Below are 24,494 nucleotides of genomic sequence, written 5' to 3' on the forward strand. Positions count from 1 at the left end.
ATAGTCTATTTTTGTTTTTTGGGCTTCATATATTTTCATTTTTTTGACCTTCTCTTTTTCTTTTTGTCCTTTGATTTTATTTTAGGAAATACCCTATTTACATCTTTTAAATTTCTAAATAACATGGAAAACATTTGCAGAAAAAAAGGTATGTACAATTTTACAAGGCTTAACCTTAATCATTCAAAATTATGACTCCTATTGGTATAGGAACCTAACAGTGGCTCCACTTGGGGATGGAATCTTCTGAAAATATGTCAAGAACTAATGAAGATCAGTAGCCTTTTAATTGTTGTTGATGTTACCTTGCAAAGTGTCCTTTTGTGAATTTGCATTATTGATATTTATGATAGTAAATATTTTAAAGCTTAGGGCCTTCTCTTCAAGCTTCAACTTTAAAAATCACCATCCAATCCAAACTAGACTTTTGAAAATAAAATATGTACAAACGGGAAATCAAAATTAGTAAGTTGGTTCAAAGTAATTTTTTAGCATTCGACCATTCACTAGCCCACCTTCTATATCTATACCATTAATTTATCTCAAGAAGGCATTATTTCCTTTGTAAGCATAAATGACAGGGACGTTTATGTAGGAAATCAAATTTCCCATGTTTGCCTTTGTCTTCTTTCCTTGAATCCCACTTGAGCACTTTTTCACCAATGTAGAAATTTTCAGCTTTGGTTCTCTTATCAAAAATCTTTTTAATCTTTTCCCTCACAACTTGAGACCTGACATAGACCTCTTCTCTCATTTGTTTTAGATGAATAGTTTAGTTGATTCTTCTTTGGATACTATTTGGTTCAACCTGCAATTCTTGAAGTATCTTCATTACGGGTACTCCCAAAGAGGTTGGAAAGATAGCTTCCATCCCATAAACTAGTTGATAGGGAGAAGTACCAATTGATTTCTTAGTAGTCAATCTGTCTGCCCATAAGGCATTGACTAGCCTTTTATTCCAAGTTTTCTTATTGTCCTCTAGTAACTTATTGATGATGTTTACTAGGATTTTTTTTGAGGATTTTACCAGTCCATTACCTTGAGGGTAATAGGCTATGGAATGGCCAAGGGTGATATGGTATTTATTGCAGAAATCTATCATTCTTTTGGATTTAAAGGTTGCTACATTATCAGTAATGAGCTTGGTTGGACATCCAAATCTTGATAGAGTATTGGTTTCAAGGAAGGTTATGATAACATTATCTATGGTTTGCCTTGAAGGTATGGCCTCTATCCATTTTGTGAAGTATTCTGTGGCTATGAGGATCCATTTGTGTTGGACAGAGGAGGGTGGGTGAATTTCACCAATGAATTCTAAACCCCATTGCTGAAAAGGTATTTCTAGAAAGATTGGCTTGAGGGGTAAAGGTAAGAAATTTTTATTCCCCTAAAAAATTTGACATTTGTGACAGGAGGTCACATATTTTTGACATCAACAAACAAGGTAGGCTAGTAGAAACCAGCCCTAAGTATTTTATCTACAGTGGTTTTCCAATAAAGGTGTCCTCCACAGTCACCTGCATGAAACTCTTGCAAAATCTTGTTAGCCTCATCTTTCAATAAGCAATTAAGAAGCATACCTTCATGATCTCTCCAAAACAGAGCATTGTCTAATATACAAAAGTTTAAGGATTTCATCTTCAAAAATCTTCTTTTAGTCCTAGATAATTTAGAAGGAGCTTGTAGATTCAGTAAAACGTAAATAATATTAGCATACCAAGGAGATTCAATAAAGTCCTGGATGATTAGTGGAGTCGCCATCTCCTCTTCATTATCTATTGCTACAATAAAATTTATATCCAAGGCCTGACAGTTTGATTCAGCCATGAGCTTGGCTAAACCTTGGCCCTTGATTAACTTAGTAGGTTTGATTTCTATATCATACTCTAAAATAGTAGCAATCCACTTTCCCCTCTTTCCATCAGGACCATCCCGAGTTAGGATGTCTTTAACTGCTGAATTAGGAACGTAGGCTACTACATGAGAATATAATATGTATACCCTAAAGTCCTTAATGGCTTTGACTAAAGCCAAGGCTTGTTTTTCCATTATATTATATTTCAAGGGGGCATCTCTTAGGGCTTTGCTAAAGAAAGAAATGGGTTGTTCATAGCCCTAGTCATTTTTCTGCAATAGAACTACAGCAATTGTGTGCTCAGAAGAAAAGGAAAACAAGATGAAATCTCTATCAAATTTAGGACAGATTAACATAGGTGTTTTAGTCACGACTAGTTTAATCTCTTCAAAACATATTTTAACCTCAACAGTACATTTTATGGTAGAGTCCTTTTTCAGCATGTTTTTTAGTGATCTAATTAACTCTGCCAAGTTAGATATAAATCTTCTAAGAAAATTATTTTTTCCTAAGAAAGCTTGTAACTCTTTAATCTTCCCAGGGTGTTTTATTTGTAGGATGGCTTCTATTCTAGTGGGGTGTATTCTTATACCATCTTTTGAAATTATGTCACCTAACAACTTTCCTTCTTCTAACCCAAACATGGACTTTTTGGGGTTTAAGGAGATTCCAAATTTCCTGCATTTAATAAAAACTTGCCTTAGATGATCCAAATGTTGATTGTCAGATTTTGAAAATACAGTAATATCATCTAAAGATGTCACAAGGAAATCATGAATTTCTTTTGCGAAGACTATATCCATAGCCCTCTGGAAAGTGGCTCCTGCATTCATTAGCCCAAAAGGCATTTTCACATACATAAATGTGCCCCAAGGAGTAGTAAAGGAAGTTTTGGGTTAGTCATCTTGATGAACCAAGATTTGGTTGTAACTAGAAAACTCATCCAACAACGAGATTCTGGTTGATCCAACTACTCTCTGTAAAATGTGGTCCATTTTGGGGAGAGGGTAATTATCTTTTAGTGACACTTTTTTGAGGTTTTTGAGATCCACACGGAGTCCGATCTCACCAGTTTTCTTTCTAGTTGGCACCAAGTTTGAGACCCAATCAAAAAATGTAATTGGTGCAATTATTTTGGCATCATACATCCTCTAAATTTCTTTTTCAATTGCAGGTAATAAGACAAGATTAATCCTTCTAAGATTTTGTTTGGAAAACTTTTGATTTTATTTAATAATAATTGTGTGCTGGATGATGTTGGTGTCATAGGATTTGAGGTCCTCATAAGTCCAAGCAAAGACATCTTGAAATTCTTTCAACAACTCATTATATTTTACTTTTTCAGTTGGGAGTAATGATTTTGAAAGTTTGATCAGTTTAGGATTTTCATCGGTGCCTATATTACATTCCTCTATATCATACCTTAAAGGTGCCATTTTAGGTTTCCTAGGAACATCCTTTAAATCAAATAAATCTTCCAGAGGGGTTAATCCCTTTGGTAATAAATTATCCTTGAGATTAATTACTTTGGTTTTTTTGCTGAGTATTTCATCAATCTCAATTTGCTCTAAGTTATCTACATATAATTTGGTAAATTTAGTTGGGTTGAGTCTATCTATTTCATCACCTTATATCTAATTTATTTCTATCTCATCCTTAGTGTCAAGATCTATTGATGTATTAGTATCTATATTGTTTTTGGTAAATTCCTCTTCTAAAATTAAAAAGTTATTTATCTGCTTATCATTAGAAAATATTTGCCAATTCTTCAAATTATTTGGAATTGCAAGTTTGTGCCTAACTTCAGCAGTGTACTAATGGTTAGGTTGGAAGGGTAATTTGCAGGGGCTGGCAAACATTGCTAAACTATGGGCTTGCATGTTGCATTTTCTAGTGATTATTGCAAGCTTTGTTTCTAGGAAAGTGTTAAGTATTTCTATGATAGTTTCCCTATAACAACTTAATCTAGGCTCCTTTGTCATATATACATCACCAATCTGTTTTACAATTAGTTCAGACTCTCCCATGACAGAAACTATTTTAGCTCCTAGATTCCTAACTAACTTAAGACCTAAAATTAATGCCTCATACTCGACCATATTGTTGGTACATTTAAAATTCAATCTATATGCATGGCCTTCTGAGTAATTATTTTCCAAATTATATATCCACACTCCTGCTCCTGCTCCTAACCTATTGACTGACCCATCAAATTCTAGATGCCATAATATCTCATGATCTATATTTACACTATCTGGTGCAACAAACTTTTCATCATTTACAGCAATTTGACCATCTTGTTCATTGAACAATTTTGTAGTCTGATTAGTTTCATTTTGTGTAGAAACTGCAATTTCTTTTGGTTCTATATTAGTACTATCTAAAATTTGTTCTTGTGTTTGATCAACATTATACAGGATAAAAGAATCAATATCTGAGTGTATGGAGTAGATGGGAAAGTTTTGAGGCCGATCTTGGCTACTTACCATATATTTCATTAAGGTTTCTCGATATAGTTTCTTAGGTTGTCCAAAAACAGAGATTGTTGCATATGACATATCTAGTTGTAAGGATCCCTGAAGTTTGGCTCCCCATGATCTGGATAATAGCATGCCATACTTTGGTGGGATGTCAACAACTACAATATCCATAAGGATGCTTTTGGCAAGATATTGGACTAAAGTGACACACAGGTCTTTAATCAATCCTAGACACTTTACTTGATTGGAGTCAAATGAGAATAAGTCTTTGTAAGGCCTTGTAATGTCTAGGTTTAATTTATCCATCACTAATTTGGGCATTAAGTTGTGGGAGGCCCCATAATCCAACATTTCATTGTGTAGAATTTTTTCATGGATACTAAGGCTAATGTAAAGAGGTGGAACTCCTCCTTCTAATGGTTTTCCGTTAACATCTGGACCAAATATGAGTTGTGGTTGGTCATCAAACAAGTTAACTGAATCCTCATTTTTAGCAATGTTTAAGGTCTGGTTTATCTGTGATTTATAAGTTTTATTCTTGATTAGTTCTGTTAAAGGAACTGAAATCTTTAGCTTTTCTATCTCCATTCCCAAATTGAATCGCAAAGATACTTTTTCTGTTTGAAGGTTTTGAACTTTTGCAGCAGGGATTTGAGTAGGCTGGTCTTCTTTTCCTTTATTGGGGACCTCCTGATGTGGATTTTCAAATCTGATGTTTTGAGCTTTTTCCACTAGTTCCTTGGGTGGAATTGAAGAGCCTTTGAAAGCGTTGGTTACCTCCACTCTGTATTGGCTGATCATTCACCTCCATTTAATTGTTTACCCTTTTTGAGGAATAGCTACGAAGAGTGATCCTGTTAGCCATCCTTATGATACTTCCGTGATTGGAAAATTCCAAACCTTACCTGGAATCAACGCTACCCGAATTTATCACTCGTTCCTCGAAAAACGAGTCTCCTTTAAGCTCTTTTCATTTGACTCATAAAATATGAAAAGATTGTTGAGAAATTAACCTCACCAGCTCGTTAAAGTGACCGAAAGTGCTATCCCTCCTCTAGATTTTAATCTTTTTGGACCTGACGGATTATTACACAAAAAGATTGAGTGCTTGTCTTGTTCGGCTCGTTAAAATTACCGAAAATTCATCCCTTTTGTATTATTTTATACTTTTTCAGACTTAAGGGATTATAAGACGAAAAAGGATTATTGGAGTTTTCTTTACGTCCCTTTCGGACTCTCTAAAATTGAAAAGGACCAAGTTATCTTTGTCGTTAAAATTGTTAAAACCGAATAGCGACAAACTTGTCCATACAGACAAGAATGAGTTTCATTGTCGCTAGGCTTGTTAAAACATAGCGATGGGTTTGCCCGAAGGGAAAATTATAGAACAAGCATGTGTTATCCTCCTCAAGCTTGAAAAAATAAAGAGGTACTGGTCAGCAATGACTGGGGAAAAATTGGGAAGAAACTTTATTGGTAGCAAGTCACTCTTGAACATGACACTTTCACTCCACATTCGAGTCAGGTTTGGTTGTTCCGTTCACTGGTCATATCACCATTGGTCCATCATACCATCCACATTTGGGGTTAACGCTACCAATCCATCATGTCATTGTCGCCTGTATTTTCAAGAGAAGTCGCTCAGAGGATTCACCTGTGTCTCATCCAATACAATACATTCATGCTCCATTCTTTCATGACCGACACCCTGAACCTTATATCATCAGATCGTTTTCACCTCCATTAAAATCATTCGCTCCGTTCGGTGTCGTAGATGTGGGATTCATTAAGGCCCTCCTACGACGGATTGCTTCTTGTCGACATCAGCCCATTATCTAGGAAGTCGATCTAGGAACACCCCTTTCAATACTTTGAAGCTTTCATGCCTCAATGGCAAGTTTCTCACTTCCGGTGACAGGTTTACATCAATGGCCTTCGACCGAAAGATTTTGTGTGGTGTTCGACACTAAGTCCCTTTTTTACACCACGTGAATTGTACTGTCGTACCTTGAGGGTCATCATCATTATTGGTGATTCCTCTCGCGCCTGTTAATAGCTTACATCACTGGCTGGTAATCAGGCGATGTCTTTCCATGTTCGACTCCAGAACATCTCTCACATGGATCGACTTGTACTTTGAGTGAAGATCGAATGAGATTGACGACCCCAGATCTAGTTTCATCCATCCGGGTTGCGATATATATTCAGGAAAATAAGGACATCGAATGTACATCATTGCTGCATAGATAATCATCCAATCTAAGGGATGATGGCTCTACCAGAATCATTAGTCTGCACACAGACGATTGTGTGTCTTATGTACATGAAAATGAATTTATAAAACTGAGCATGGGAATGCCCGCCTCAAATAGATCATGAAAAAATTATGAAGATAATGTATTGTATTGTATCTTATTACAGATCGCCTTCCAGCTCGAAAAAACTTCAAATCCTCATGATAAATCATTTCACCCGACATCAAAAGATTAACGACCTCATGCTTTATGGGGCAACTATTATAAACATTTTTGGTCACTGCAACCCCAATCATATATGTCCATAAACCAAGGGCTCCTAAGTCCCTAAAAGTGTTGTTTCATACCCTAAAGGAACAAGGTTAGCTTATTACATCATCTCCCAAAAGTTCTCCATGAGAAACTACTCAGAACGGGTCAAAACTGGACCATCTCACCTACTCCATGGTCAAAGTGCTATGAATCCCACCTAAATGCACACGGGAGGTGCGATGCATCCCACCTAAATCCACACGGGAGGTTCGATGGGCGAGAGTGGACAAATGGCAGAGACAGTTTGCAAGGTGGATGATCATGGAATCTTCCAGAAACTTCTCCTGAGACACTTGCCCCTCTGAATTCACCTAGGGATGAGTAAGAGATCATCAATCTCCAAGTGGAATCAAGAACTATCAGAGAGAGGACACTAATCAGAATCCCAGAAGCTGACTCACCTCCCTACAATAATCTATATATGGATCCCTCATCCTAGAGATCCAGAGGCTGGAATTTTGTATCTTGTAAGGAAGTGCTGCTGGTTTCTTGGTGTAACATCATAGTGTTGGGTGATCTAAGCTTTTCATGAGGTGAAGAAGGGCTTTCTTGCTGAGAGGATGACGCTGGGTCAGAACAATTGGTTGTAATCCTCTTTGCTATTCTTGATATTAATAAAGCTATTCAAGTTTTCCTCCACATTCTTGTATGATTGATGATATATGCATTTGTGTGGTCAATATATATCTGGTCTTATATTGTTTATAATAGTAGATCTTTGTTCTTGGATAGTGTTATGCTACTCTGATTCCAAAGGTGCTCTTTGAAGTTGGGTAGACGAGGAAGCAAGTGGCAGAGATCTATTAGAAGAGAGAGGAATCAAGTAAGGAACCAAGCGCAAGACAGAGGTTGGTCTCCTTTGTTCCTCTCTTATCTACTTCTCATAAAGGAAAATGAAAGTAGTTTTAGTTAGTTTGTTTCTAAGATAGCTACCAGTCTTAGTGGGACTAGCAGCTCTGCATGGACACTAGATTTCCCGATAACACCTTTAACAACAAATACCGGGAATATTGTAGGTCAAAGGATACAAAGGAAGAAATATTTAGAATGACCATGGGAAGTGGTGAATCTTTAGAAGACTATGAAGAGAGGTTTCAACTCAGTTATAAAAGGGCTAAGTGCACACTTGACCCCAAATCTCTAAAGTTGGTTCTGCTCAGAGGAGTCCTTGAAGAGCTTCTAGATACCCTCCATTTGCTAGCCGAGGGAGACATCTACCAGCTACCTTATGATGACATAAAGACTGTATTTAGAAACCATTCTAGGGTAGCTAGAAAGGGAGGTAGGGGAAGTCAACTCTTAGCTAGTACCCCCTTATCTATTTCATTCCTTAAAAACAAGTTTGTAAATCAGATGGAAGATGTCAAAAGCGAGATGAGATAGACCATTGCCATGCAAATGGATACCTTGTGAATCCAAAATAAGCAAGAAGAAGATGAGAGGGCTTTGGCCATCTTCTATCCTAGGTGCACCAGAAAGCATCCTAGGAACGAATGTCCATTGCACTCTGTAGAAGTGTGTTTTGTGTGAAGAAGACCATCCTACAAATCAATGCCCTTCCTTGCCTGGATTTAAAGCTATGTACTAAGGGGATGAAGGAGCCACTGAACCACTCTACTTCATGAACCAAAGGAGGCCACATGGACCCAGACCTTACCAATAGGGAATGCAAGGGACATCCTAGACTTATTACAACCCCAATCAAGCCACTTCCATGCCTTCTTGGGGTCCCCTTGCTCATCCTTCTTGGTCCACACCCCCTCCTTGGTCGTATCCTCCTCAATACCATACTCAACCAGCTACTCACTCGTTTCATTCTCACACTCAGCCACATCCTTAGTGGAATGCACCTAATCAAGGGTGGAGGCCCAAATACAATTCTCCTCCCACTATTTTACCTCCACCACCTGCTCAACCACAACCATTACCTCCTGCTCCTCCAAGACAACCCCAGATACCTGCTCAATTGAACCCGAACCCTAATAACAGACAAACCCAACAGGTATATACTGGAGAAACCACATGCCCTACCTATGTTGTGGAGATTGAGGAGATCAACCTATGATCTGGTAAGGTCCTCCTAGATAGCCAATCTCCTCCTAAGGAGGATGAGGAAGAGAAATAGGAAAGTGACCCCAAAGCCATTCCACCCTTTCTTGAGAGACTAACTGGAACCACGCAACCAAACCCAGAAGAAACTATACTTCTGGGAGAACTTAAAGAGTTATGTGTGAAAATACCACTTCTCTAGGACATACAATATGTACCAATCTACAATAACTTGATCAAAGAGAAGTGTTTTAGGCACCCAAGTAGGCGCAAGAGAGATGCTCCAACTATCAATGTCATAAAACAATTGTCTAACCTGATGCTGGGACAGGTAATATATCCAAAATATCTTGACCGTGGGAGTCCTGTAGTTTATGTCGACATAAATGGCACCATAATCCCCCACACTTTGATTGATCTAGGGGCTGCCATTAATGTAATGACCAAGGACACTGTGCTCAAACTCAACCTTCAGAGTTCCCTAAGAAAGACCTCAACAGTACTGCAGTTGGCAGATCACTCCACTGTGACTTCTTAGGGGATTGTGGAAGATGTCATAGTCTCCATCGATTCCTAGGAGTACCTTACTGACTTCTTGGTACTTCATTCAAAGGAAAAACTCACTGGGTATCCCCTCATCTTCGAAAGGGCTTAGTTAGCTACTGCAGATACTTACATTAGTTGTCGAGCTGGGAGCATGACCATTAAGAATGGGCATATGTCCAAATAGCTAGTCCTATATCCTCCTGCCCAACCTCTGCTAGAACATGACTTACCTCTCTCATTAGAGGAGGAAGATGAGGATGAAGTCTACTCTGCCCCATTGTGCACAGTGGAAGTCACCAGGGGAGGTCCTCAAACCGAGGATGATCTTATTGAGAATTTGATTCAAAATCCACCCCCTAGTGTGCTACCATTAGAAGAGTTGGTGGAAGAAACCCAAGCCAGTGCTTTAGTTGATCTCTGTGTGGCTGATCCGACCTCTCTCTGAGTTAAGAATGTGGAATTTGGTGCTGAACGAACCTTGAAGATCAACTCATCCATATCCACCTCTCAAGAGAAAGAACTGTGTAGCTTATTAAACAACCATTTGGATGCTTTTGCTTCGAGCTATAAGGAGATGAAAGGAGTCCACCCTTCAGTCTGTACCAATCACATCTACATTAAAGAGGATTGTAAACCAATCAAGCAGCCTCAAAGAAGGATGAATCCAACCCTTAAGGACATTATCAAAGAAGAACTGCAAAAGTTGCTAGATGCAATATTCATCTACCCCATCTCTGACAGTGAGTTGGTTTCTCCTTTGGTGCTTATGCCCAAGAAAAATGGGAAGTGGAGAATTTGTGTAGATTATTGAGAACTTAACAAAGCCACCAAGAAGGACCATTTCCCTTTGCCTTTCATACATCAAGTATTAGATGGCCTGGCAGGGAAGAAGTTCTTTTCCTTCCTAGATGGGTTAGTGGGTACAATCAGATCCAAATCAGCCCAGAAGACCAAGATAAGACCACTTTCACTTGTCCATGGGGTACCTTTGCCTACCAGGTCCTTCCCTTTGGGTTATGCAACACTCCTTCCACTTTCCAGAGAGCAGTACTGAGTATATTCGCCGAGCTGGTTCATGATTCAGTGGAAATTTATATGGATGACTTTACCCCTTATGGTTCTAACTTCCAAGAAGCTTTGAATAACCTGAGGAAAGTTTTAGCCAAGTGTATTTAGATGAACCTGTCCCTCAATCCTAATAAATGTGAATTCCTAATGACTAAAGGGACTGTGATAGGTCATACCATTTCTCAGCAAGGTTTACAGGTGGATCCCAACAAGATTACTATCATCCAAAGGGTCCCACCTCCTCAAAAGGTAAGAGATGTTCGAATTTTTCTAGGCTTAATAGAATATTATAGAAGATTCATTAAAGATTTCAGTAAGCTAGCCTCTCCATTGTTTGGTCTTTTGGGAAAAGATGCTGAGTTCATATGGACTGACAAATATCAAGAGGCTCTGGATGCTTTGAAAGGTAAGCTAATAACTGCCCCAATCTTGAGAGGTCCAAACTGGGCCCTACCTTTCCACATTCACACAGATGCCTCGAACAAAGCCATAGGAGAAGCCTTAGGACAAGTTGAAGAGAAGCTACCATATGCCATTTATTTTTTCAGTAAAAACATGTCCAAGGCAGAGTTAAACTATACTGTAACCGAGAAAGAGCTCCTGGCTGTAGTCCATTCCCTAAACAGGTTCATACACTACATCACTGGCTATCAAAAATTCGTGCATACTGATCATGTTGTAATTAGGTATTTGATGAACAAACCTAATGTAAACTCTCGTATCATTATATGGTTACTTTTATTGCAACAATTTGATTTGACCATTGTTGATAAGCCAAGTAAGGAAATTGTTGTTGCTAATTTTTTGTCTAGACTAGATTTTCCTGCAGGTGAAGAAGGAATGGTAGATGATAAAATGCCAGATGAACACCTGTTTTCTATTTCAGTACTCTCTCCATGGTTTTCTGATATAGCAAATTATTTGGTTTCAACATAGTTTCTGCCATACCTATCCTCAAAAGATAAGAGCAAGATCGTGAGGAAAAGTGCCCCATTCACTTGGATTGGGGGCAATCTTTTTAAACTTGGACCATATTAGATTTTGAGGTGGTGTGTCAGGGAGGAGGAAGTTTTTTACATCCTCCTAACCTGTCATGATGGGCCCTGTGGTGGCCACTTTGCAGCAAAGAGAACTGCCTTCAAAATTCTACAGGCAGGATGCTATTGGCCCACTCTTCATCAAGATGTTAGGAGATACATCAACCAATGTGATAGATGTCAAAGGATGGGGAAACCTACTCCAAAGGATGAGATTCCCTTGTAGCCTCAGGTGACTTTCAAGCCATTTGAGAAGTCGGGCATGGACTTTGTGAGTCCTATCAACCCTCCTTCAAAAAAGAAGTCCTACATCATTGTGTGCACAGATTACCTGAAAAAGTGGGTAGAAACAAAGGCAATCAAAGTAGCAACAAAAGAAACGGTAGTTGCGTTTTTGAGGGAAAATATCTTCTACAAGTTTGGCTACCCCAGAGAATTAGTCATAGATCAAGGAAGTCAGTTTAACTCTAACATGATTGAAGACCTGCTCACTCATCATAATATTAAGCATAAAACATCCACCCCTTATCATCCACAAGCAAATGGACAGGTGGAAGTTACTAACAGAGCTTTGGAAGGGATTTTGACTAAGGTAGTGAGCAGCAGCAGAAAAGATTGGGCAGATTGCTTGGTTGAGGCCACCTAGGCCTATAACACTACTTTGAAAACTACCACAGGTTTCACACCCTATGAGCTGGCCTATGGGAAGAAGGTTTTTCTATCCATAGAATTTGAATATAACACATTGAGGTTGGCAGCTCAGCTGGACCTAGATCTCAGCCATGCACAATAGAAAAGATTGCTTCAGTTGAATGGATTAGATGAACAGAGAATGCAGGCCCTTCTCCACTCAGAGGTAGTCCAACTTCAGAGAAATATATGGCATGACCGGCACCTCAAAGAAAAGAAAGTTCAACCAGGGCATTGGGCGCTGCTATATGATTCAAGATACAAGGATTTCAAGGGCAAGCTAAGGACAAGATGACTGAGACCATATATAGTGGAAACATGCAATGACAATGGTTCATTCCTTATTCGGACCATTGATGAAGAAGCCATCCCCATGCTCATCAATGGGCATAGATTGAAAATCTACAGGAAGCCCCTTTCCAAGCAAGAGTTCATTGAGACTCTTGGAAAATTAGTATTGGTAATGGAGCAGGTCCCTATCTCCACTCCACCTACACCTTGAAGAAAAACAAAAAAAGAAAAAAGAAAAAAAGGAAAAAAACAGAAAAAAAATAAAAGATCCTTGGGTGAAAACCTCTTGGAGGTGCCCAGGGAAGACAGTGAGGGTGAAAACCTCCTAGAGGCACCCCAGTTGTCTCAGGGGAAAAAAAAAAAGAGAAAAATAAACCTAATTTCTGTTGAATAAATTGCAGGTTTCAGGAAGGTCATTATAGGTTTTAGGAGGATCATGCAAGACAAAGACAGAGGACATGACCAGGATGCATGCATCCCTCACAACCCATTCCTCCATCATCGTTACCCTTTTCCAAGATCTGGTCTCATTTGGTCTGAAATTCCACATCTTACAGGAAGCTCTGTATCTTCTACAGGAGGATCCTGTAGAAGCTATAGACAAGCCAAAATCAATATCAAAAGAGGACCCAAGGGTTTGAACTTTGTCTATGAGGCCTATGAACCTCCATGCCTCTATCCCTTGCCATATCTCACCCTTTTCCATATTTGTACACCTCCATTACACTCGTCTTTATGTCCCTGCACAGTCACACACAAAAATCATTTTTTTCATGCTGCAAACAAAATTTTAATGACAAATAAAAACAATAGTTTTTTTACTCACCATACCTGATACCCTCCATCTGTGATTCCTTGTCAGTCAATACCCTCATCAGCAGTTATAGCCCTACTCATTTTAGCTTGAATTTCAGAAGGAGAAGCAGCTACAGGAAATCCTACAAAATTCCTGTAGCAGCTGATCCCCCTTAAAAACATACTACAGAGACAGGGACAGCAAAGTATAGCATATGAAACATGCATGGAGCTCTCTTTGAACGTGTGAACATCAGAAATAGCCCAAGGCTAATCATGTAGAGAACAAGCAGCAACAACAATGAAGAAATGGATTTCAAAAATCCGAAATGTGCATAACACGGCCGCGACTGCACAGGTAAGTGCCTATACCTATTCCTCAATTACATGAATCATATTTCAAGGCTACGTGACTATGGGAATGGTTTGGATTGAATGGAATCAGTGGCCAGTGAACTGGACACCCTTGGTCAGTTACACATCATCGTGGAATCCAAATGAGCCCCGTCAAATTCAAAACTACTAATCAAATACGCAACGAGCACGTGTGGAATGTCCATTTAGGAAGAAATATTCAAGACTGGTAGTGGTGGCAGCGGATAATGGGAGTAAGGGATGTGATGGCTGTTAGATGGCATGTAGAAACATTATGACTATGACATAGGATCAACGGTCTGGTCCGGCCACCTCATCACCTCACCACGAATCACGCCTGCAGATAAAAAACAGCTCAATTAAGACATTCACCACTCTTTGTTCATTCTGCACTCTCGACTGAAGTACGCATCTACCACTTCCAGAGTAGCTAACCAGTCATCCTCTGCCTGTTTTTTGAAAATCTCCCACCTATCAGACTCTACAATAAGCACAGTTTCATTCTACAGGAGCCAGATGACTTCTACAGGAAAGGTAGAGAATAGCTCTGCAAAAAGAAAACCCGAAATTTTCGTTGAATTTCAAGCTCAAAATGAAGATGGCTCGGGAAAAATTCTTGTACATGATTTGTTTGTGTAAGGTGGTGAATTGAACACAACATTAGATTGAAAAACGAGAGTGAAAGTATACCTGCACATTGAAAAAAATGAAAGTCTACCTGCATATTTCACTAAGTCTACACAGTTTCTTTCTTTCTCTACATCCGAAGTCTCCTCATCATTTTTTATTTTCTCTTGTAAGGAAGATTCATGTAGTAGTAGATGCCAGCCTCTGTGTGTGTGAAAAAAACCGAATTTTCATATCTATCTATGTGCTGAGAAAAGAACCCATCTCCTTATGCTATGTTCTGTCAAAAAAAAAAAAAATCTTTCATAAACGGACAGTTAAATTCAGGGTGACAGCAATTTAAAACAACGAAATTATTGTCATTTGATGTTGTAAGGAGCACACGGGAAATCCCTTCTTTGATCTCAGAAAAACCGAATTTAGCTATCCTCTGTTTTAGTGATTGACTATTTTTTTTCCCACCTGAGCATTTTCTTTTCTGGTTAAAACACAAACTCAACACCATGCTAGGAGGATTCATGAGGAAAGAACCCTTAAATTCTAGCAAATTGTATGAGCGCCCTGAGGTGGTGGACCTAACAGAATTCAGGGTTATGATGAGGAGGTGACTGAAGAGTTTTTGATGTCCCTAAGACCACATTTGAAGAAACATGCCACAGTTAGTTTTAGGGGTTTGACCCTAGAACCTACCCCTGATTTCATTAGTAGAATTATCGGTTTACCATTGGGGCTCCCTTGGAGAAAAAGGAGAAATCATTGGGACAAGTGGCTAAGAAAACATTTTTTCTGCTTGAGGAGCATCCTGTAGAAGACAAAAAGGGGGTCAGAAGGACAAGCTTGCCCCCTCTCTAGAGTGAAGTCAGTTATCAAATAATGAAGTATATCACATGTGAAGGGAGGTTTAGCATCATCTATGATTATCATTTTAGGTTGCTACATGAATTGAGGTATGAGCTGGACTTGCCTCCAGCTAAGAAACTGAGCATCCCATATTTCCTCCTTCAGTATTTAATTGAATGTGGTACAAAGCTAATGCAAGAGTCCTAGATCAGTTAGCCCACCATGGACTCATCAAACTGTTGGTGGAAGATGCTTTACACAACTATACTGTCCCCATAGTTTGGGAAATCTTCAGAAATATGTCTAGGGATGATAACATCTAAACTTTGGCTGAGAACATCAGCCCATCCAGTAGTGATGAGGGGGAGAAAACTGAAGAAATTGAGAAGAACATTGATGAGGGAGCACAAGACGTTCAAGTAGAGGGAAAAATGGAGGAAGAATAGAAGGAAAAAGAGGAAGTTGATAAGATTGCTGAGCCTAAGACAGAAAAAAAGACAACAGCAAAAATAGAGAAGGGAAAAGGGACAAAGATTGGAAATAAAAAGGCCAAGAAAGCCCAAAAGAAGACTTCCATAGCCAAGGCAGGCACCCAGCAAGAGAAAGAAAAGACACACCCTAAGATATTAGTGACACAAGCAGAAACAGTGGACATAGAGATTTCTACAGGAAGTAAAGAAAAAGAACAGCAGAAAGAGAAATCCCCTGAAATGTTGGCAAGGGAAGCAGCAGCTATGCTTGCTGCATTAAGCACACTTACAAAAAAAAAAAGGAAAAAGAAAAAGGCAACCTTCCATGTACTTTAAAACCAGAAAAAGCACAAGGCTCAAAGTGGGCAAACCCCAGCCACCATCAAAGGAACCAATTGTCATTGAGGACTCACCCACTAAAAAGAAGGAAGAGTCTCCTTCCAAGATATCCATCACCTATGAAAGAGGAAGCCCAAAAACCTCTACATGGAAAGAGAAAATTAAGTTGATGGACTCAAAGGTAGTTCTACAGGAAGCTGAAACATCTCTACAGGAAACTCTAGCCAAGTTAAAAGAGACTAAGAAATTGGAGGAGAGGGCAGCCAAATAGTCACAGGGGGAGAGCAAGGCCAAAGAAATACCTGAACCTACCCCTCAGCCTGATTTGGGCTCATATTACAATCTATTAGAGGGTGGGAAAATCATCCCATAGAAATTTGTTGTACCATTATTTTTCAAATTAGAGAAAGAGAGGGTCAGAACACACACATGGATGCAAATCGCTAAATCTAAAGGAGTTGAGGACATAGGCCACATGGAGAATAAGCTAAAATAATTAAGAGGGGAATTGGCCATGGTGAGGCACATAGAAAGTTTCAAAAGAGCCCAGCTACAAGAGGAGAATGAGCTGCTAAAAAAGAAATTGCAACTACAGGAAGTCCATAAGGAAGATAGGTTGTCCATTTTGGGAGGGCAGCAGCAGCAAGAAGGCCCTCCAACAAACAAGGATACAATTAAGAAACAACAGAAAGAGGGAGAGCTACAAGCTAATGTGGAGATGCTAACAAAACTGCTGCAAGAACAGGAGTCTCATGCAGAGAAAGAAATACAAGTTTTAAAACAGCAGTTGCAAGAAAAAGAAGCCCAAATGGCCTGCATGGCCAGTTGGGCAGTAGAAGCCTTACAGTGTAGGCAACCTGCTATATCCTATGCATTATATCTTAAAGAACAATGGCTGAAATTTCAAATTAACATATTGGCCCAAAGTGGCACCACTACATTTCAGAATTACAATCAGTTTCTGCAATTGTGTGACAGTAGCTCAACTGAAGATAAGGGCAAGTTAGCAGAATTCTATTTACACAACTTGGTGCTTCCTAACATGAATCTATGGGACCCAAACACTATCTTAGGAGATCTGCAACTCATGGCCATGGCTTCTTGGTTAAGCCATGAGGAAAAGAGGGGAGTAGAGATTCAAAAGATTATGGCCAGGGAACTAAATGAGCCACTTATGATCAGGGCAGAACCAGAAGATCCCTCAACTCTTATATATTCCCATTGTACCTTGCAGACAACCCTCACATCACACTTGACTATGTTGAAAGGCAAGCTCAGGCCATTGCTCACTTTGAAGACATGGAAAGACTGTTTGGTGATAATTGCATTCATGCTTGTACAAAGATATGGAACACATTGTCCCATAGTCTGAAAATAAGAGAGTACCAATACCCAACCAGAATGAGGGAGGCTATGAGAAGAGTACCCCTATACAAACAACCAATGCAGAACTTGAAAGCCAATTGGATTGGCCTTAAGTTCAACCCTCCACTATTGCTAGGGCTATTAGAAGGGGTCAAGGAAGAAGAGGAGAAAAGACAATGGGAGGAAGTAGACAGAAAGGTAGGTTTTCATGATAGATAAGAGGACATCACCTCAGAGGCTTGGGATGTCAGAGAGGTAGTCAAAGCAATCAAAGATGATGAACTAGATTAGTTGTTTAGAGGATGGACAACACATTCAGCAGGGGGTGATGATGAGCCCTGGAAATGGGTAACTATATGGGCTCATTTTTCCTATTATTCTCATTTAAACCACCATTCTCCATAGTTTTATGCATGCTTTTGAATATATTTATGTTAATTGTGTGAATGGGAATAATCACTTTACCATAAGGTCTAATATGTGCTTATCGCAGATTTTTGGACATTTTTGGACCAATATCAAGCATTTGTAAATAGACTGGCAACCAAATACTAAGAGACAAGGCTGGGGATTTGTAGGAGGGGTGTCTCCTGCACTAAATGACCCCTTCCTCGAGTTCTCCACCATCATCTAGGAGTTCTACAGCCCACCAAAGATGATTTCAAGGGGTAGCCGAGCAGGTCCAGTGAAGTGGCTGATTAACTGCAATTTTGGGCAGCCAAGCTCTTAAAGTTAAGGAGGACTATTGGGAGTCCTCATTTGCATAAGTAGGAAGGCTTCAAGCCTTAGTAGTTTAGTCATTTTTTATTCTATTTTCGCACTTTAGTGCAACTCTGTATCAGCACATTTTCGAGCTTCTTCTTGTAGACAGTTTTTGGGATGTAATTATTATTTTTTGATCAATGAAGATGAATCTAGATTTGCACCAGCTGTTGTGGAGGTAAATCCTCTCTACGGACAGAGACGATCCCTACTAGCCCAGACCGGGTCTAGCAACAATCATACAATGCTATCACGCAAGTTCCTAATTGCAAATAAAGAGCGGATGGTGAGAACCTACTTGGATTCCAATGCTAATGTTCGTAGAAGAGATGTCGCCCTCGTTCCTTTGCCTCGACCAGTCACGATCCCCACGATCTCCGTGATTGGACACCTCCACATGCAAAGAACAACAAGAATACAAGCATAAAATCTAGTAGATGCAATTATATATCAGTCAGAAAAGATATAACTCAACATCAAACATAAGACAATGAGAGTGGAACCATAATGATAGTCATCTATTATTAATAAATAACAAAGAAGAATACAACCATTATTCTGACGTCAAATCCTCCTTTGGCTGGGTAGTCAGCTACACAAGTCTTGCAAAGCTTGTTGGGATGAGGAACAAGCCTCTCTCTCTTTGGGTGACAAGAATCTCCTTACTTAGATTTGGCCTTATGGGTGTAAAGAAGGCTCTTGCAGCTTCAAACTCTCTATCACTATGTTGGAACTAGAACTACTGTAACTATGCTAGAACTGGAACTACTACTGACTAGCTTGCTCAAGGCATAGAGACAAGCTTTTATAGATAGAGAGGAAAGAGATAGGATCAACCACATTATTCATGGGATTTGGCTTTATCACTTAGAAACTTCCATGAAAGGTGTCAAACCACTTCCCTTCTATGGAGATTCGAAGCCAAACCATCCTAGCTCAACATAGATTCAGTTGGTGAATGGGTTGAAGAGAACCTTCGGGAGCTTGTTGGTTAAAAACTTTACTCAATTCGGTTGGCGCGAGTGCGACTCTGAGACAGAGCGCCAATGGTGCGCCCTATTTAGAGGATTTCCCTCATTGGCGCAGGCAATACACTGTGGAACCGCGCTAATGCAAAAAGAGTTGTTTTCATGGATATTCTATAGGAGATGTCTTCAAGGCATATGAAGCTCATACTTAGAGGAATATGATTCAAGTGGTTTCAGGTCATGTAACTTCTCACAGGTCCCGGAATGAGTCCTCCAGTGTACGGGTGAGGGGTAACAAGGACGGTGACAAACGGTGACAAATTGCTGTGTAACACCAGCTCTGAGCTTTCTTAGGAGGCTGTAGCTCTTGGGTTTGGGCCCAACCCAAGTGACCAATACCTCCTTTGTGTACTTTTATGTGTTTTTCTTACATTCATAAAATAATTTCTGCTATTTAGGTTAAAATCTTGCTTTGTTACTTAGGTTTTTTTTAATGATTGAGATAGTTGTTCATGCTTCAGCTTGATTTGACAGTTTGGTAATAGAAAAAATCCACAAAAAGGCTACCAAGCAGTCCTTGATCTCATTTCTCCCTCCTTGGGATCATGAATTGAGACCAAGGCATACTTAGTGCCACAAAAACACTGTTTTTTGCCTTCCAATGCAATTGCTAGTGTTAGATTTTGAGTTGGAAAAGTTGATATCAGTTGTGTTTTCATGCTTAGATTTGTTCTTGCATAGTTTCCATAGCTTTCTTGCATTATTTCCTATCTATAAACTTTTGTTCATCACGTTTCTAGTTTTTAGGTTAGATTAGGTCAAAATAGATAAATCTCTGTTTTTTTTAGTCTTTTCTTGGATCAGTTTTGGAAAGTAATGTGCAAAACACCTGTAAGACACTTAGCCTATCCTTCCTCCATCATACAACCTACTCCAGTCCCTTGCTCAAGGTCTCCTTCACTCATTCACCATACTTTCCCAACTTGCCCTAATTTCTACATTTTTGTGCAACATTGCTTTCTTCATCCTTGAACAAATCCAACCATGTTCATCACTCCTGAGCTTCATTTACTAGGTCCTAAACCTCTTAGCACCCTTATCCACCATTCATTTCCACTTTCCCACTGTTTTTCCACCATCAATCCTCTAAAGACCACTTTCGGTCTGTTCCTGTAGAATTTCCTGTAGATCCCCTACAGCCTCCTGTAGAAGATAATGCGAGCGGTTTTTAGAGATCTGAGTGCGGTGGAAATCTCCATAAGGGTGCTGGGGACCCCTTAGGTCCTCTCCATAGATTCCCAATCCCCTGCAAACCCCCACTCCATTTCCTTTCACCAATAAACCTTTGCACAGTCATAAATAGTTAAAACACATGCATAATAATTCTGCGTAAAATTTCTCAAAAATACAAAAAGATAATTTTTCCATATTTTCCTTCAGAAAAACACATGTATTTTACCTCTGCAATAGTCCATGGCATCCATTTCAGTAGTTTTACATCTTTTTTCTTGCACAAGTAGGGCTAGTCGGTAAAACTATGGTTTGCTAGGGTTTACATTTCCTTTCAGCTTTCATCTTCTTTCTGCAAGTAGAATAGCCTCTTTTGAGTTAGCTTTCATCCATCACAGTTAAAAGCTTCTTCTAAGAACTCATAGAAGTTGGCTTAAGCTCCTAGCGAATTTGTTCCAGTTGATGAAGTGACAGCCTATAGTAAGAGCTAGTACTTGTGCATATAGCACCGTCGCTTCCAAGTTTGTTACGAACTACCAGGTTGTTAAAAGTAAAGTAGGGAGTCCCAAGAGTTGCAGCATCATTGCTGCAATACTGGAGCTCACCATTTTTTTGGTGTCATTTCCGAGAGAGTATAGATTTAGAAGATTATGGCCAGGGAACTAAATTAGCCACTTATGATCAGGGCAGAACCAGAAGATCCCTCAACTCTTATATATTCCCATCGGTACCTTGTAGACAACCCTCACATCGCACCTGACTATGTTGAAAGGCAAGCTCAAGCCATTGCTCACTTTGAAGACATGGAAAGACTGTTTGGTGATAATTGCATTCATGCTTGTACAAAGAGATGGAACACATTGTCTGATAGTCTGAAAATAAGAGAGTACCACTCCCCAACCAGAATTAGGGAGGCTATGAGAAGAGCACCCCTATACAAACAATCAATACAGAACTTCAAAGCCAATTGGATTGGCCTTAAGTTCAGCCCTCCACTACTGCTAGGGTTGTTAGAATGGGTCAAGGAAGAAGAGGAGACAAGACAATGGGAGGAAGTAGACAGAAACGCAGGTTTTCATGATAGAGAAGAGGACATCACCTCAAAGGCCTGGGATGTCAGACAGGTAGTCAAAGTAATCAAAGATGATGAATTGGATTAGTTGCTCAGAGGATGAGCAACACATTCAGTAGGGGGTGATGATGAGCCCCAGAAATGCGTAACTAAATGGGCTCATTTTTTCCTATTATTCTCATTTAATCCACCATTCTCCATAGTTTTATGCATGCTTTTGAATATATTTATGTTAATTGTGTGAATGGGAATAGTCACTTTACCATAAGGTCTAATACGTGCTTATTGCAGATTTTTGGACATTTTCGGACCAAGATCAAGCATTTATGAGCAGATTTGCAGCCAAATATGAAGAAACAAGGCTGAGGATTTGTAGGAGCAGTGTCCCCTACACTAAATGACCCCTTCCTCGAGTTCTGCACCATCAGCTTGGAGTTCTAAAACCCACCAAAGATGATTTCAAGAGGTAGCTGAGCAGGTCTAGTGAAGTGGCTAATTAACTGCAGTTTTGGGCAGCCAAGCTCCTAAAGTTAAAGAGGACTATTGGGAGTTTTCATTTGCATAAGTAGGAAGGCTTAAAGTGAGAGTAGTTTAGTCATTTTTTAGTCTATTTTCACACTTTAGTGCAACCCTGTATCAGCACATTTTCAAGCTTCTTCTTGTAGATAGTTTTTGGGATGTAACTATTATTTTTTTTATCAATGAAGATGAATATAGTTTTGTACCAGCTTTGAGATTTCTTAGGAGGCTATAGCTCTTGGGGTTGGGCCCAACCCAAGTTCCCAGTACCTCCTTTGTGTACTTTTATGTGTTTTTCTTGCATTCATAGAATAATTTATGTTATTTAGGTTAAAATCTTGCTTTGTTACTTAGGTTGTTTTTTATTATTGAGATAGTTGTTCATGCTTTAGGTTGATTTGACTGTTTGGTAACAGAAAAGATCCACAAAAAGGCTACCAAGTAGTCCTTGATCTCATTTCTCCCTCCTTAGGACCATGAATTGAGACCAAGGCACACTTGCTGCCACAAAAACACTGTTTTTGCCTTCCAATGCAATTGCTAGTGTTAGATTTTGAGTTGCAAAAGTTGATATCAGTTTTTTTTTCATGCTTAGATCTATTCTTTATATTTTCCATAGCTTTCTTGCATGATTTCCTGTCTATAAACTTCTGTTCATCACATTTCTGGTTTTTAGGTCAGATTAGGTCAAAATAGATAAATCTTTGTTTTTTTTAGTCTTTTCTTGGATCAGTTTTGGAAAGTAATGTGAAGAACATCTGTAAGACACTTCAGCCTATCCTTACTCCATCATACAATGTTCTCCAGTCCCTCACTCAAGGTCTCCTTCACTCATTCTCCATACTTTCCCAACTTTCCCTAATTTCTACATTTTTGTGCAACATTGCTTTCTTCATCCTTGAACAAATCCAACCATCTTCATGACTATTGAGCTTCATTTACCAGGTCCTAAACCTCTTAATACCATTATCCACCCTTCATTTCCACTTTCCCACCATTTTTCCACCATCAATCCTCTAAAAACCACTTTTAGTCTGTTCCTGTAGAACTTCTTGTAGAATTCCCTATAGATCCCCTGCAGCCTCCCGTAGAAGATAACGCGAGCGATTTTTTGAGATCCGAGCATGGTGTAAATATATAGAAGGGTGCTAGGGACCCCTTAGGTTCTCTCCACACCTTCCCAATCTCCTGCAAAACCCCACTCCATTTCTTTTCGCCAATAAACCTCTGCATAGTTAAAAATAGTTAAAACACATGTATAATAATTCTGCATAAAATTGCTCAAAAATACAAAAAGATGATTTTTCCATATTTTCCTTCAGAAGAAGCTTAAAAAAATGTATTTTACCTCTGCAATAGTCCATGGCATCCATTTCAGTAGTTTTACATCTCTTTTCTTGCACAAGTAGGGTTAGTCAGTAAAACTAGGGTTTGCTAGGGTTTACATTTCCTTTCAGCTTTCATCTTCTTTCTGCAAGTAGACTAGCCTCTTTTGAGTTAGCTTTCATCCATCACAGTTAAAAGCTTCTTCTAAGAACTCATAGAAGTTGGATTAAGCTCCTAGCGAACTTGTGCCAGCTGATCAAGTGACAGCCTGCAATAAGAGCTAGTACTTGTGCATATAGCACCATCGCTTCCAAGTTTGTTACGAACTACCGGGTTGATAAAAGTAAAGTAGGGAGTCCCAGGAGTTGCAACATAATTGCTGCAATAATTGAGCTCACCAATTACAACAACAAACTTAGAGAGCTATCAAAAGAACAGGCTAACACATCTTCAATGAAGGCATTGCCAACAAACAAAGTATTATACAACACATTTGAAAACTTGTTTTACCTCCAGCATGAGGTAAAACACTTGTTTTTCAATAAGCCTACTTTTTCCAAGTACACTGAGGTAGATGAGATATACAAAAGGGTGTTGAAGATCCAATTACTTAATGCTGAAATGTGGGAAAATTTGACTGATTTACTGTAAGGAAAATGTAGTAAAAAAGTAAAAGAAAAACAACGAGGTGAAAAGATAGAGACAGGTCAACAGGATCAAAGAGTAACAGATGAATGCCAAAATTAAATGAATATTCCAACATAAATGATCAAACAGAAAAGAATCATAAAGGGCTAAAACCAAACCATAAAAGCCAACAACACCACAATTAATGGGACAGCATGAAAGCAGTTCAATAGCTGTCTCTATCTTCTTGCAAGAAGATTTTTTTATTTCCTACATTAAATCTCAAGTTAGTTTGAGATATTTCGTAATAATTTTTGATAAATAATTCACAATTCGAAGCATGTAGGGTGGATTCTTAGGCATTTCTATAGACTTCTTGATCAAAAGACTGTAAAGCTATTGTATCATTGATTGAAGCGAGCAAGCTAGATTGATGAATAAAGACAAGATATTTCACGAGATTCATGTGTTAAGCAAAGTGCAGACAAGTATTTTCTTTTGTTATTGTTATCTTCCTTAAAGCTTTTTCCACAATCTTTAATGTATTTCTAAATCTAAATGCTATAGCTAGAATAATATCTCAAAATTTGTTTAAT

The sequence above is a fragment of the Pinus tabuliformis genome, chromosome X (assembly GCF_031772625.1).
Source record: "Pinus tabuliformis cultivar Carrire ecotype Pingquan chromosome X, CPIR1, whole genome shotgun sequence".
Lineage (NCBI taxonomy): Eukaryota > Viridiplantae > Streptophyta > Pinopsida > Pinales > Pinaceae > Pinus > Pinus tabuliformis.